Genomic DNA, 15345 nt, shown 5'->3' with positions numbered 1-15345 from the left:
TAGTCATTTGGCCAAAAATGGGGTCTCTAGCAGTAACTCTATAGCGCCACCATCATCTCAAAAATTCAATGTTCAAATGGTTATAACTGGTGATTCATTTGCTCTATGAAAATTCTACTTAGTACACGTGATTGCTCTCCTCATGCTTATTGTTTTTAATACCTTACAGTAAGACTCCACCCATTACAGTATCGGCCATTTTGAAATGTACAGTATTTCGTTTTTTCGCTACTCCTCCTTCAAATTTGGTTCAATTCTTATGAGATTTGGCACATGTGATCTTTGGAGTGAGCCGCATAGAAATGACTGAACAGAATTTTGATATTTTTCTTTATTTAAAAGTAATTAATGCGTGAACTTAACGAGATTGACGCAAAATTGGTTCTGAGGCTGTATCTCGGTCATTCTTTGATCAATCGAGATGAAATTTGGTACGCTTCATGTCGACCATGAAATGGGGGTCCATGCCAAATTTGGTGACAGCGCCACCTATGGGTCATGAGATAGGAAAAAAGGCTATTTTTGCGCATAACTTCTGAATCGTTTGTCAGAAAATTATGATCTTGGTGTCTACGGATTCCTTGGCTCATGCCGCATCTGCCGATATGTATTATGCCGGGATTGACCGAACCGCCTGTCCGCCATTTTGAAATCTGTGATAAATTGCTATAACTTTTGAAGTATCGGATATATCGGCGCAAAAATCGGTAGGGAGCTTCGGCATGATGTCCTGAGGAAATCAGAGAACAGCGCCACCTATGGGTATAAACTATAACAGTTCTTATAGAACTGCTTATAACTTCTGAATTCTTTGTATGGCATGTAAGCTCTTTTCTGCTGCCCCTTGAGCTGTGTCTACTGAGTGGCGCATCTGTTAAGTTGTTTGCATAGAGATTCTGAGTTCATGGGTTCGAATCCCACCTGAGCCGGGTGTTAATTTCTTCTATTATAGTTTTGTTCTTTCTCACCTATTCTTTTTGACCTGTCTGTAGTTCACATATGTTCTATTTTTGCCATGTTTTCTGTTGCTGCTCTGCACTGCGGTGGTTCTGCTCTGTCATTGCTACGCTTTGGGTTCTTTGCTGAGACTTGTGTTCTTGATGCACCTTGGGTGCTCAATGCGCCCTGGGTGATTGATACGTTGTATGTTTCTTGCTGTGCTTCGGGTGCTCATTGCGCTGATGGTGCTTGGCCCCGTATCGCTGCTTGCAGCTATATTTATTATTATTATTATTATTTTTCTTAATCTTCTTCCCCAATGGGAGTCTATGGCAGCCCTATGAACCGTATATAGGAAAATGATGAAATTTGGCACAGTTGTAGTGGTGGTCATAAATAGTCCTTTGGCCAAAAATGGGGTCTCTAGCTGTAACTCTATAGCGCCACCATCATCTCAAAAATTCAATGTTCAAATGGTTATAACTCGTGATCCATTTGCTCTATGAAAATTCTACTTAGTACACGTGATTGCTCTCCTCATGCTTATTGTTTTTAATACCTTACAGTGAGACTCCACCCATTACAGTATCGGCCATTTTGAAATGTCCAGTATTTCGTTTTTTCGCTACTCCTCCTTCAAATTTGGTTCAATTCTTATGAGATTTGGCACATGTGATCTTTGGAGTTAGCCGCATAGAAATGACTGAACAGAATTTTGATATTTTTCTTTATTCAAAAGTAATTAATGCGCGAACTTAACGAGATTGACGCAAAATTGGTTCTGAGGCTGTATCTCGGTCATTCTTTGATCAATCGAGATGAAATTTGGTACGCTTCATGTCGACCATGAAATGGGGGTCCATGCCAAATTTGGTGACAGCGCCACCTATGGGTCATGAGATAGGAAAAACGGCTATTTTTGCGCATACCTTCTGAATCGTTTGTCAGAAAATTATGATCTTGGTGTCTATGGATTCCTTGGCTCATGCCGCATCTGTCGATATGTATTATGCCGCGATTGACCGAACCGCCTGTCCGCCATTTTGAAATCTGTGATAAATTGCTATAACTTTCGAAGTATCGGATATATCGGCGCAAAAATCGGTAGGGAGCTTCGGCATGACGTCCTGAGGTAATCAGAGAACAGCGCCACCTATGGGTATAAACTATAACAGTTCTTATAGAACTGCTTATAACTTCTGAATTCTTTGTATGGCATGTAAGCTCTTTTCTGCTGCCCCTTGAGCTGTGTCTACTGAGTAGCGCATCTGTTAAGTCCTTTGCATAGAGATTCTGAGTTCATGGGTTCGAATCCCACCTGAGCCAGGTGTTAATTTCTTCTATTATAGTTTTGTTCTTTCTCACCTATTCTTTTTGACCTGTCTGTAGTTCACATATGTTCTATTTTTGCCATGTTTTCTGTTGCTGCTCTGCACTGCGGTGGTTCTGCTCTGTCATTGCTACGCTTTGGGTTCTTTGCTGAGCCTTGTGTTCTTGATGCACCTTGGGTGCTCAATGCGCCCTGAGTGATTGATAAGTTGTATCTTTCTTGCTGTGCTTTGGGAGCTCATTGCGCTGATTGTGCTTGGCCCCGTATCGCTGCTTGCAGCTATATTTGTTTTTATTCTTGTCTCATTCCCAAAAATGTTTTTTGTTTCCTCCCAAACCTGTACAGAAACTGCTATAATATTTTATTAGAATCTACCATTTGATAACAGCATTTGAAAAAGGAAGCACATTTCTTTCTTTATCAAGTCTTAATAAGCAGCTCTCGATGTAGTGAACAACAAGCAATTCAACAATTCAATTCAATTATACAAGCAGTTATTGCATTAATCTCTTTTCAATGTTTACCCTTAGGATACTAAATAAACCATGGTTTAAAAAGATCTATAGTATAGCCATGTGGGTTTTTTGCGTTTTGACTGCGATTTGTATAATGACAGACTTATAATACAGACTATTGTTAAATATTTTCTTCTGTAACAAAATTATGATTGCTTTGTGGTTACCATGTTTCACTACACTACTTTTTGGTTTTATTTGCAGTAATACCAAGGTAAATTTTGTAAAGGTTACACTGACCCTGTTATTAAACTATATACAATATCTCACGAAAATGAGTACACCCATTCACATTTCAGCAACCATTTTAGTATATCTTCTTAAGGGACAATACTATAGAAATGGAATGTGGATATATTTTAGAGTAGTCAATGTGCTGCTTGTAGCAGTGTAGATTTACTGTCCTCTGAAAATAACTTCACATACAGCCATTATTTTCAAAATAGCTAACAAAACTAGAGTAGACCCTACGTGATAATACATGTCACAGCAAAATCCTCGGTGTTAAATTAACACCGGCTCGGTGTTTATATGGGTACCACCAGCAGGGTGTTAAAAGTAACAGTTAATTATATACTTTAGCAATCATTTGAGTGATTATTTGATTATTAAAGACACCTGATGATAATGAGCCGAACTACATCTAAAACTTCCAGTCACTGCCTTAGATAAAATCAACTGAAAAGACATCTCTCTTATTACAAACCAGACTGACTTTTGTCTACTTTGAAATTGTTTGGTCACCATTATGGTGATCAGTGGTTCCTTTAGTAGGGCAGTTTGACTCTTATTTTCCTTTTGAGGTCTTTGCAACAGTGTTTACTGAACACATTATTTGTTGTAAAGGTTGTTAAAGCAAAGTTTATAAAGTTTTTTTAACAGAGATTGTAGATTTAAGTAAATTGTTTACACAGTCAAACAATCAGTATTCATGGAGAGTAAAATGTTGATCAAGTATATATTCTCTATTGGTTTTAACTTAGAGCTTTTCAAATTTTATTGTTAAAAATACTTGCCGGAAAGTTTATATTGTGCCTCACGTGCACATGTCATGAATCGCCCCATTGGTTGGAACAAGGGTGACATAATTTATGTTGCAATGCATGATGGGAGTCATGAGTTTTATACCATGGTGGATCCCAGCATGCTTTGCAACATTATGTTTGTCGCCATGGTTCCGATTGGTGGGGTGATTCATGATATCTGCACGTGAGGCAAAAAAGTATTTCCAGCAAGTGTTTAATAATAAAATTTGAAAAGCTTGAACATTTGGAAAGCTATGTTACTGAAGTCCAATAGAGAATAATATACATATGATCAACATCTAATTTTCTATGAACACTGAATTTCTTGACTGTGTAAACAACGTACTTAAATCTATAATCACTGTTATAAAAACTATATAAACTTCGTTTTAACAACCTTTGAAACAAATAATGTGTTTAATAATCACTGTTGCAAAGACCTCAAAGGCAGAAACAAGAGTCAAAACCACATTGGCTTTGTTCAGCACCACTGCCCGTCCCATAACGATTTGCTTTCTTCAGTTAAATACAAAAAATTGGATACCTTTTGCAATAAGGTAATTATATACTGACATATTAAATAAAAAGTGCTCAGGATTAGAATGCCTACCTTAAAGGAATAGTCTACTCATTTTCAATATTAAAATATTTTATTACCTTAACTAAGAACTGTTGAATCATCCCTCTGTCATCTGTGTGTGTGCGCGTGGGCGCTGGAGCGCGTTGCGACGCTGTGATGGCATTTAGCTTAGCCCCATTCATTCAATGGTACCATTTAGAGATAAAGTTAGAAGTGACCAAACACATCAACGTTTTTCCTATTTAAGACGAGTAGTTATACGAGCAAGTTTGGTGGTACAAAATAAAACATAGCGCTTTTCTAAGCGGATTTAAAAGAGTAACTATATTTTATGGCGTAATAGCACTTTTGGGAGTACTTGGACTCGGCGCAGTAACACCCTCCCTCTCCCATTATGAGAGTGAGAAGGGGAGCAGACTTTTCAGGCGAGTCGAAGTACTCCCAAAAGTGCTATTACGCCATACAATATAGTTCCTCTTTTAAATCCGCTTAGAAAAGCACTATGTTTTATTTTGTACCACCAAACTTGCTCGTATAACTACTCGTCTTAAATAGGAAAAACGTTGATGTGTTTGGTCACTTCTAACTTTATCTCTAAATGGTACCATTGAATGAATGGGGCTAAGCTAAATGCTATCCTAGCGTCGCAGCGCGCCCCAGCGCCCACGTGCACACACACAGATGACAGAGGGATGTACCAACAATTCCCAGCCAAGGTAACAACACACTCCAATATTGAAAATGAGTAGACTATTCCTTTAAGATGTTTTTCTTTGAGAACCTGATAGATAGCTCTACATGTTTCAGGAATAAGCTCGCTTAAAGTTGAGCATCCGATGCGAAAAGCGTAGTGGAGGCTACGAAATGATTCCCCTGTGAATAATAAATCTTATCTATCTATCAACACTTGAAATTACTTAAACTGCTGGAAGATGAAATATAAACTATTACAACTTACCTGTTGCTAAGAAGCGAAGAGTTATCATTAGGCGTTCACCTGGTGAAATGGACTCTCTGAAATTAGTATTTTGCCTTTGAATTATTGGTGTCACCAGCTGAAGTAGATGTTTAAATTGATTAGGGACCACCCGAGCAAAATTATGAAAGCTTTGTACATCTTCCGACTGCAGTTCTCTACATAAATTCGAGTAGGCACCCTGTCTTTCCCGTCGCAGCAACCATGGCTTTACCCAAAGCCTCTTTCGTTTAACTTGCCGTCTTTTCAAGCGAAGAATGACACGCAAAGACATTAGTAACAGTAACATTTTGATAGTGGTTACAGGATCATCCATTTTTACAAATTAAGACTTCAATCTGTCTGACTCAGTTTGTCTGTGTCTGTTGGTGCAGTCTGAACATGACAGTTATTTTTCATAAAATTCTAAATCCAACTGCCAACTTGTCTGTTGGTGTCTGTTGGCATTTGTCTGTGCAGTGTGAATTGGCCTTTAGGCACCCTCCACACACCTCCTCAGCAGAGTAACTGGACAAAGAACAGACTGGGTAACAAACAGGATTACGATTAATAATAGATTAAACCAAGACTCGACAGGACAGGACAGGAGCACGGCTCCGTATCAAAAATAGAGAGAGGCACAACACAGCGTGACCATAAATCAATAATCCAACAGAGGAAGGGAAAAAGGAGAGAACAATATATAGGGAGGTAAATCACAGGATGGGGAGCAGGTGAGGGAATGAGGAACAGCTGAGGGGAGCGCTAATAGATTAACGAGCGAGTAAATGAGAAAAAGAAAGAACCCAATGTCGTAACACTAGGAAGACAAATATATCACAAAAAAGCTAAAAATTAACTAGTTTTCTCCTAATGTTAAAATGAACAGATGCTAACATTGTCTTCTATGATGTGTGACACTCTGTTAACATCTAAAAAAAATTTGGTTAGTGTTTCAACCCACATAGAGTCCCCAAAGGGCAAACTACTGTGGGCCCCACATGGGCTAACCGCATGGGCCCCATTTGGGGTTTGGTTTAGCCCTGCCCACACTGTCCCACAGTATACCCACAGTGGGTCCACACGGGCATGTTTGCTGTGATAGCTAAACAACTGGTGGATAAAGTCAGGAATGGGGAATCATGTCAGTGGACAGGCACACTTGGTTCCTTTTGTGACAGAGAGTATGTGGATACCATTTGCGAACACATATTTTTTTGCAAAACACTGGAGGGGATGACAACTGGCCAGGGCCGGGTTTCCCGATAACGATTGAACTTAGCTCTTAAGAGCGCTTTCTACGAGCTACTTAACGAGCATTCGTTGTTCATTTGCGTGCGTTTCCCAAAGATGCACGTGAAACGATCGCTTGCAGCTGGGTTTTAAGTGCTACTTACGAGTCGCTATCCATTTGTCAAGTGCTGAAATGTCACCTATAGAATGACTCGAATTTGTAGCAGAAGCTTGTTTAGGCTAATGATCTTCAGCCGATGTGCACTAATATTTTTAATAATATATTTTCATTATTGTTCAATGATTTTTTAAATGTTTTAATAATTTATTAAATATTCTTTTCCGTATTTAGTTAGGACTCGTCCCACTGCGAAATGCCTTCTGCGTTTCTATTATTGTTTAGATTATTATTATTATTTGTTGTTTATTATCTATGTTTATTTATTATTATGGATTATTGCATTTTACCGTAAATATTTATTTGGTTTCTTTAATTAGATGCCATTTCCCTTCAAAACAATGTTAAGATGAATTATAGCAGCAATCGGTATGAACCATTTATCAATTTGCTATACCAACATTTACCAAAATACAAAAAACTTTTACCAACTTGTACAAAATACGTTTCCTTCTTTATTCATTTATGTTTAGTCATTTAAATTTGATTTCTCATTTGAATTTTAAACATATTATATTATATATTTAATATAAAATAAACAAAGAAGAACCCAATAAATAAATAAACATTTAAAACATTACATTATCGTCAATGCAGGAGTGCAATTTGCTGGTTGTCCTGCAGGTGACCTTGTAACTCTGTTGTCTTACGATGCACTTATGAATGAACGATTACTCCAGACCACTCGTAGATCTACGATGATTTTCAAGTGCTACTTAAAGTGCAACTTTCAGGTTACATTTTTTTGTGAGATAAATATATAACCTTGTATGAAAGTACCATATGAAAATTAAATGCGAAAGCAAAAAACATTTACAAAACTCTAAGCGCATAAATTTAGTAAAAAAGCTGAAATTTTCTAAGACCGCTCTGAAAATCCCAGTTTTTTTCAACAACGCGTCATATTACGTAGTCAGAGGCGCTCGTCTGACAGGCTCTACATTGGCAGTGCTGCGGTTGTATTCAGCAAAAGCAGTCGCAAATTGATGTGATTCTCCGTAGTTTCAATTTAGCATCGTCATGGTTAATAATTGTGTTAGTGGGGGTTTTTCAAACTCCAGCCTGTCAGGACAATGAGTCCACAGGTTTCTTTTGAAGAACAAAGACCGCGCCATCTTCCATGTCTGGGTGTGTTTAGCGCAGCACGAGGAAAGAGACGAGAGACGCGACTTCAGTTCAGCATGTGCTTCAGAAAAACGCGGTGATGTATAGCGTTCACGTTAGATCGGAGGATTATCATCCCGGCAATATGATGGAGTTAAACATTGGATGCCGAAGCAAGAACCACGTGAGGCCTGTGTTTTTGCCGCCGCAAAAAAACATGAATCGATCACGGTCCGTCTGAGATGCAGCTCGAAGATAACGTGAACTATGCACAGTAAGTCTTGTTTTTTAAACATTTGCTACTACCAAATCATTTAACATAATGATTTCATTCAAGTTTCTTATAAATATGGAAATCAACTAACTGATAAGCTTAGATTGCAAATATTATAACCATCAAATCGAGTTACATCTTATTTACTTTGTTTGCATAGCTAATTCGTAATTCGTTTTTTGTCATGTGGTGTGTTCGTGTAATTACCTAAGAAGTGACATGCTGTTATACAATTATATAAAGGTGAATCTGTTTTAATTCTAGTTGTCCAGCTACAGGTGAAGATGCTTAGTATGATGAATCATCCTCTGTTGTCATGGACGAACCTGGCGATGTGTTATGGAGGAGGAAAAAACAAAAAAGACTCATCTGATGAGAAACCACTGCAAGAATCTCATCCTGTTCACACAAGTAAGACTTATTCATGTCTGTCAAAGTCAAAAATAATGTTTTTCTTTTTATTCAGGGCTGTTGGCAAGTTCATTGTTTGCCAAAGCCGGCTGATGTCTGTTGTACCATAACCTGTATTTTTTGTTTTATATGCTATGGTATAGTACTTTTCTGCTTTTTATATACATCTCTTAGGTCTGTGCAGCATGCATGTATCAGCATTTTTGGTGACCAGTGACTTCTCTTCTGAGGGACGTGAATTCCAAATGTGTGTTTGTTGTGACGTGTGTGAACCATGTGCATCATGCCTCTTGTCACAATACGTGCCTGCTGCACACGCGTTGAGAGGGTTTATGATAAAAGAAGCACTCATGTTCACAAAATACTCGCAAGACACTAACTTGACACTAAACTGTAATTACACAGGAGATTAAGTGAGTATCAGGCAAACGTGAGCATATCATTTATCATAAACCCTTTACATGCGTGTGCAGCAGATTTTGACATCACGTGTGATGCACATAAGTTTACATGACGCGCTGAACACATATTTTGAAATGACGAGCCACACACATGACGAGCTCAATGCATGTGACCAGCTTCGCAACGTGCGCCCTCGAAAAAGAAGTCACCGGCCGACACTGACCCAGATCATCAAGATGTTAAAGCTGTTTGGGCTTCAGAGCATCTTGTCAGCACCTTCTTCCACCATGTACACAATTTCTACCATCGTGAAGGCGTGGCAGAATGAGAGATTTGCAGTAAGCGGTTGTTTTTTGTTAAAAGATTGTAAATGTTTGAACAATAGCATTGTATATCGCTTTCAAAAAATAATATAAAGCTGACTCATCACCAAAACCATCAAAACCACTTTGACTATAAATTTTTTTATCAGAACTGTATTACTTTGGTGTACACTGTTAACAGGGACAAATCAATTTAATCTATTTAAATATTCTGTTCTGGAATACTCCAGGTCACCACAGGCTCTACGAGAATGCAGCACTGTCCTGTCTTCCACTACACCTGCTCCCCTCTCCAGATCCATCCAGAGGATCAACAAGGCTGAAGCTGTTGGGATCTATTAATCACATCATTCACAATTTAACACACTTCAACACATTATTATAATACCCGCACATATGATGGGAAAGATACTGAAAAATTGTTAAATGTTTTTAAATGGGTCAGATTGTATATCTTTTTTTCGGTGCTACATAAATAAAACTTAATCGAATTACAAATGCAGATCTACTTGGTATATATCTGATCTAAACTTCATAAACCAGTTTTTATACGGTAAGACAATTTGTGATTATTGTTTATTGATTGTCACAAAATGGGGGTATTCAAACCATTTATAAAGTCCTCCTTCCTCTGGAACCTGTTCTTGAATGGCTGACACATGCAGGTAAGGGCGCCTGCACAGAGTTCCTTAGACGCCCAGCGGATAACTTGCCTATGCTGTATTTAGTGGTATTGTTTGGAGATGGGAAAACTATTAATATTGTTAATTTGAATATTGACTAGTGCCAGCAAAAATTGTGACTTAGTCATGACCTATAGGCAACTTGTAATTAAAACAAATTCATTAAGATTGTTTAAAAACAAATTTATTAAGATTGTTTTAACATTCAAATCTTTAGTTTACTGTTCATTTATACATGGATATTAAATAAATTAGTAATAAATAATCTCTGCCATAAACATACTCATTTCTACTGGCCTGGCCTGTAGCACATATGGGTTCAGACAGCTCACCTCTCCTGCGGTGATGAGCAACATCTGTATCACCTAACGTAAGTGTTGATGGATATTAACATAACTTATAAGCATTAAAAAGACATAAAGTATCAATACTATCTTTGCAATTGCATGATATATGATAATAATCTGTACAATCTTGTGATCTGAGCACAGTATTACATCTCGCCAGATCACTGATCTCACCCACACATCTGTCTTTTTCTCCTCACATAACACTTCAATTTGTCTCCTCTGACCGTTCTGTTTAATCCTGACCAGTCCCTGCACTCTTGGCTGCATAGCAAACTCATAATTGTATGGCTGTAGTTCGCCATACGAGTATGAATAAACATTTACATTTACTCTGAAGAACTGTCATTGCGATCCAGCGTGCGCCTCTCGTGATGTCACTTCCGGTTTGGCGGTTTTTAGAGGCGGGTCTAAAATTTTCTTACAAAAATGACCCCAGAAGCCTAATTAGTGCATTTAGAATTTTTTTTTTTTTAAATCTATTTCCTACAGTATTTTTCTGTACTTTGAGTGAATGGGTGGTTTAACTTTCAAGTTGCTCTTTAAGTTACGAAGCTTTTGGGAAATGGCCCGTAATTTTAAGATGATTCGTACGATCGTTTTTACGATCAACTTAGCCTTACGATGCTTTTGGGAAACCCGGCCCAGGATATTTTCAACATTGTTAATTTGTTTTTCTCAGAACATGAAATCAGCTGGAAATCCTGTACCAGTGTGTGCACTGATGCACAGCGGCAATGAGAGGGCGTATCAAAAACCTCATCATGCACATAAGGCAGAAAAATCCTGACATCCTGTGGATACACTTTGTTATAAACAGAGAATCCCTGGCATCAAAGAAGATGAGCCCAGAGCTTAATTCTGTGTTGAATGAAGCTGTCAAGGCAATAAACTTCATAAATTCATGACCACTGAATGCATTTCTGTTTTGAAGATTATGTGCTGAAATGGGATCTGAATTACACCAAATTCCTTTTACACACCGAATTCCGCTGGCTTTTAAGATGTACTAAATAGGCTGCAAAATGAGGTGTGTTCCTTTTTGTCAGACAATGCGTCCCCTCTTTCCACTTTGTTTAAAGACAATAATAGGATTGCTAAACAGCGTATTTAGCAGATATTTTTACTAAACTGATTGAGTTTAATCTCAGTCGGAAGGCAGGGACACTATGATTTTGGTGTTTTCACATCTGTAGTTTGGTTCAATTATACATTTTAGTTTTTTAGGAATCAACAATAGAATCAAAGTGCGGGAAATTCCAACGTAATACCGGACGTAAACAAAAAGGAGGATTCAGCTATATGTGACCCAGAAGGACGATACGTTGTCATCAACATATGCTTTAACAACAAAATAATGACTATTGCTAATATATATGGACCAAACACAGATAATCCCCAATTTTTTCATGATTTCTTCTCATCAATATCTAACCTTGCTCAATCAGTTATCATAATTGGAGGCAACTTCAAAACAGTTATTGACCCAACCCAAGATAAATCAAATATGTCACCACAATTTAAACCATGGCAGTCTACAGAAATTATTAAACAATATATGACTGATCTGGGTCTTGGCGACAGTTGGAGACTGACAAACCCGAAATCAAGAGAATACACTTACTTTTCAGCAGTTCATAAATCATATTCATGTATTGATTATTTCTTAACCAGCAACTCTCTCATTCCAGACATATTAAATACAACAATTAATCCTATTATCATATCGGACCATGCTCCAGTCACTTTAACTATTAATAGCAAAGATATTACAAAAAAATAATTTAGACGGAGGATGAATACATCATTATTTAAAGACAAAGATTTGAATGAATACTTTAAAAAAGAATGGGCATTCTTCATGGAAACAAATAATATACCAGGCACCTCTGCAATAACCTTCTGGGAGACAGCTAAAGTTGTATTAAGAGGAAAAAATATATCATACTCTACACATAAACACAAAAAAGAACAAGAATTAGAAAAAGAATTAGAAAATGAAATACACATATTACATAAGAGATACTCTCAATATCCGGATGAACAGACTTCGAAGGAGATTAACTCTTTCCCCGCCAGCGTTTTAAAAAAAAGTTGCCAGCCAGCATTTTTCATGATTTTTACAAAAGTTTAAAGCCTTCCAGAAAATTTTCTTCTTTAAATATATAAACAAACAATATATCAGATGAAAGAACAGACACTCTGCTTTCAAGCAACAAAAAAAAAACAGTTTCATCCTACCTTCATTATTTCTCTTGTAATCACCTCTCAAACATGGGTAGGTTACTTCAAAAACACCCAATTTTGAGCAAAAAGCTGAGATGATTCCATTTTTTGTGAAGGACATTTGATAGAGATCGGATGCAGAGCGATCTTTAAAACATACACGGAGTTCTTTCTCTTTCACGTGAGGCGCTACTTCCAGGTTGTATAAGGATAATAGTGGTATTGCGGAAAGACGGAAAATCTCGTCATTGGCGGGGAAGCGTTTTCTCTTAATTGACGAGATATCTCGGCAATGGCGGCGAAAGAGTTAATAAAACTAAAGATGAATATGAAGCAATATTAACTCATTCCCCTGAGTTAATATTTAACTACTTAATATGCCTTTCTGGACGAATTTCAAAGTGAAAGTGTAATACCGTTTTTATCCACTGGATGGCGCCAAAACCGAATTTATCAAAAACGGAAGTTAAAAAGAAGTAATGACTGATTTTAAATGCTTTTATGTTTGATAGTCATTCTGAGTCTGATATCTAACATAAATTCCTTTACAAAAAAGCAATTTTTTAAGCTTTTTCCTCAAAATGTTGTATTTTTGAAGAGAAATGTCCATATTTCAGTGGTTAAATTAAGTGGAAAAGTTAAATATATAATGAAACGTTTTTTCCCCATTTTGTTTGTTTATTGTTTGTTTGAAAGCAAAGGGTGTGTTCTTTAATTTGATATAATTTGTATGTTTATATATTTATAGAAGATAATTTTTCCTGCATGGAATTTTGTGAAACTTTTGTTAAAATCACAAAAATGCAGGTGGGCAACTTTTCTCAAAAAGGCTGGCGGTGAATGAGTTAAATAAAAGGTTAGAATTTCAAAAACAATGTCTAAAACACATATTTTGAACATAATAACAAATCAGGTAAATACCTAGCTAATCAACTCAAACGTAATAGAGAAAAAACACTAATCCCTGTAATTAAGAACACAGAAGGGAAGACACTTCACACCACACAAGACATGAATGACACCTTTCGTAGATTCTATAAACAGTTGTACAGTGACGACAAGGATCCCAAAACTAAAGAAACTAACTTATTTCTCAATAACATAACTCTACCTAGCTTAACTTTAACCCAAAAAGAATCACTAGACAAATCTATATCAGAAATCGAATATAAACAGGCTCTTGACTCCCTATCAAATAACAAAGCCCCAGGTTAAGATGGATACCCACCCAAATTTTATAAACACTTCTGGTCGACAATATCCCCATTGTTTATGCAAATACCAACATAAATTAAAAACACCTCATCCATTCCAGTACATATGAACACAGCATTAATTACAATTTTACTCAAACCAAATAAAGACCCAACATTTTGTAGGCCTACTAGTTATCGCCCTTTATCTCTTATTAATACAGATCTCAAAATAATAAGCAAAGCCTTCGCGTCGTGCCTAACAACGGCCCTTAGCTGTTATAAAATGCACTGGTAACCCGCTGCTTTGCGGGGTTTATGGCGTTTATAAAACGGTTACATCATATGCATAGCAGGGTTTCACAAAATAAAACACATATAAGTTGTAATTATATTAGTACAAATATTACTCTTCCGCCAAACAAAGTAGTTCCTCAGAATCAACTGTGGCACAGGAGTCAGGACAAGGCAGACTCCTGTGCGTGATGGGGATGTGTGCCGGGGGGGATGAGTGGCTGTAGTACCTTGAGGGACAAGACTACTTCAGTTAATATTATTATATTATTATCTTCATTATTACTATAAATAACTACTATTTATTTTCATTGTAATCACCACTGTTCCCACTACTTCCACCACTACAGCAAACTATTATTATTATACTTACTACTATACACTATTATACACTAAGTTCCCATTGATTTTATGTATGTATGTATATATTACAGACAAGGTTATACATAGAAATACACTATATAATAATAATTTATACTATGACTCCTCAGAAATCGTATTGCTATGCTAATGTACACTAACTGATGTAGTTATAACTTATTTTTCTTCACCAAAAAACACAAAAATTGGATGAACAATAATCATTATTCAAACTCATGAAATTAAGGACTTAACTATCCTCTGTACCAATATTATACGTATTGTCATTTTCTATATTTCTGTCAACTTGTCACATTTGTGTATATGTGTGTATGTATTTGTATGTGTGTCTGTTATAGCAAAATTTAAAAAATTTAAATAAAAAAATATAAAAAAGTGACATCTGATGGAATAAAAAAGGAGGAAAATACAGCAGATCACCATGGACAAATGACTGCACGCTGTAATTATGTCCATGGTTGTTATACATAGTTTGTATACAGCACTCTAGACAAGCTGTTCATTTCCAGAATGAAGTGCAGATGCGGCTTGCAACTTTAATGCACTGCAAACGGGGAAGCCACCAAATTTTGCTCCGCAACTCCAGGTATGTCCGCAACCTGCCATTGTGGCAATAATGCTAATAGAAACTGTCAACAAACACGTCCTCATCTCTTAATGCACAGCGCAGCTGGTTTAGTCCAAAAATGCGCAGTACTTTTGCAGTTAGGTCGGTTCAATCTCGGATCATGTTCTCACCACAAACGAACCGCTCCAGAGTTCGTTTGAAACCTCTTCAAGGAGGTCTCGGTCCACTTGTTTGGTCCACTTTTGATCTGCACCTGCCCAAATGAACCGTACCAAGTGAGCTATCGAACTGTGGTACGATTCAAACAAACTAAACAAGGCAGGTGAGAAAGCACCCTTAATGACCAAGTTGGTGGTTTTCTCAACCCTAACGAAAATCAACCAT

The 15345-nt window shown here is 37.1% G+C and overlaps 1 long non-coding RNA gene across 1 annotated transcript; it reads left to right on the top strand.

The window, feature by feature from the left end:
• The first annotated feature begins 8412 nt into the window (after positions 1-8412).
• On the top strand, positions 8413-10494 carry LOC141359511 (uncharacterized). The gene is made up of 3 exons (XR_012366006.1): positions 8413-8544; positions 8719-9284; positions 9500-10494. It is a non-coding gene; the product is annotated as an uncharacterized lncRNA (long non-coding RNA).
• The last annotated feature ends 4851 nt before the right edge of the window (positions 10495-15345 follow it).

The sequence above is a fragment of the Misgurnus anguillicaudatus genome, chromosome 23, assembly GCF_027580225.2.
Source record: "Misgurnus anguillicaudatus chromosome 23, ASM2758022v2, whole genome shotgun sequence".
Taxonomy (NCBI): Eukaryota; Metazoa; Chordata; class Actinopteri; order Cypriniformes; family Cobitidae; genus Misgurnus; species Misgurnus anguillicaudatus.
This window is presented reverse-complemented; position numbering and strand designations above follow the sequence as displayed.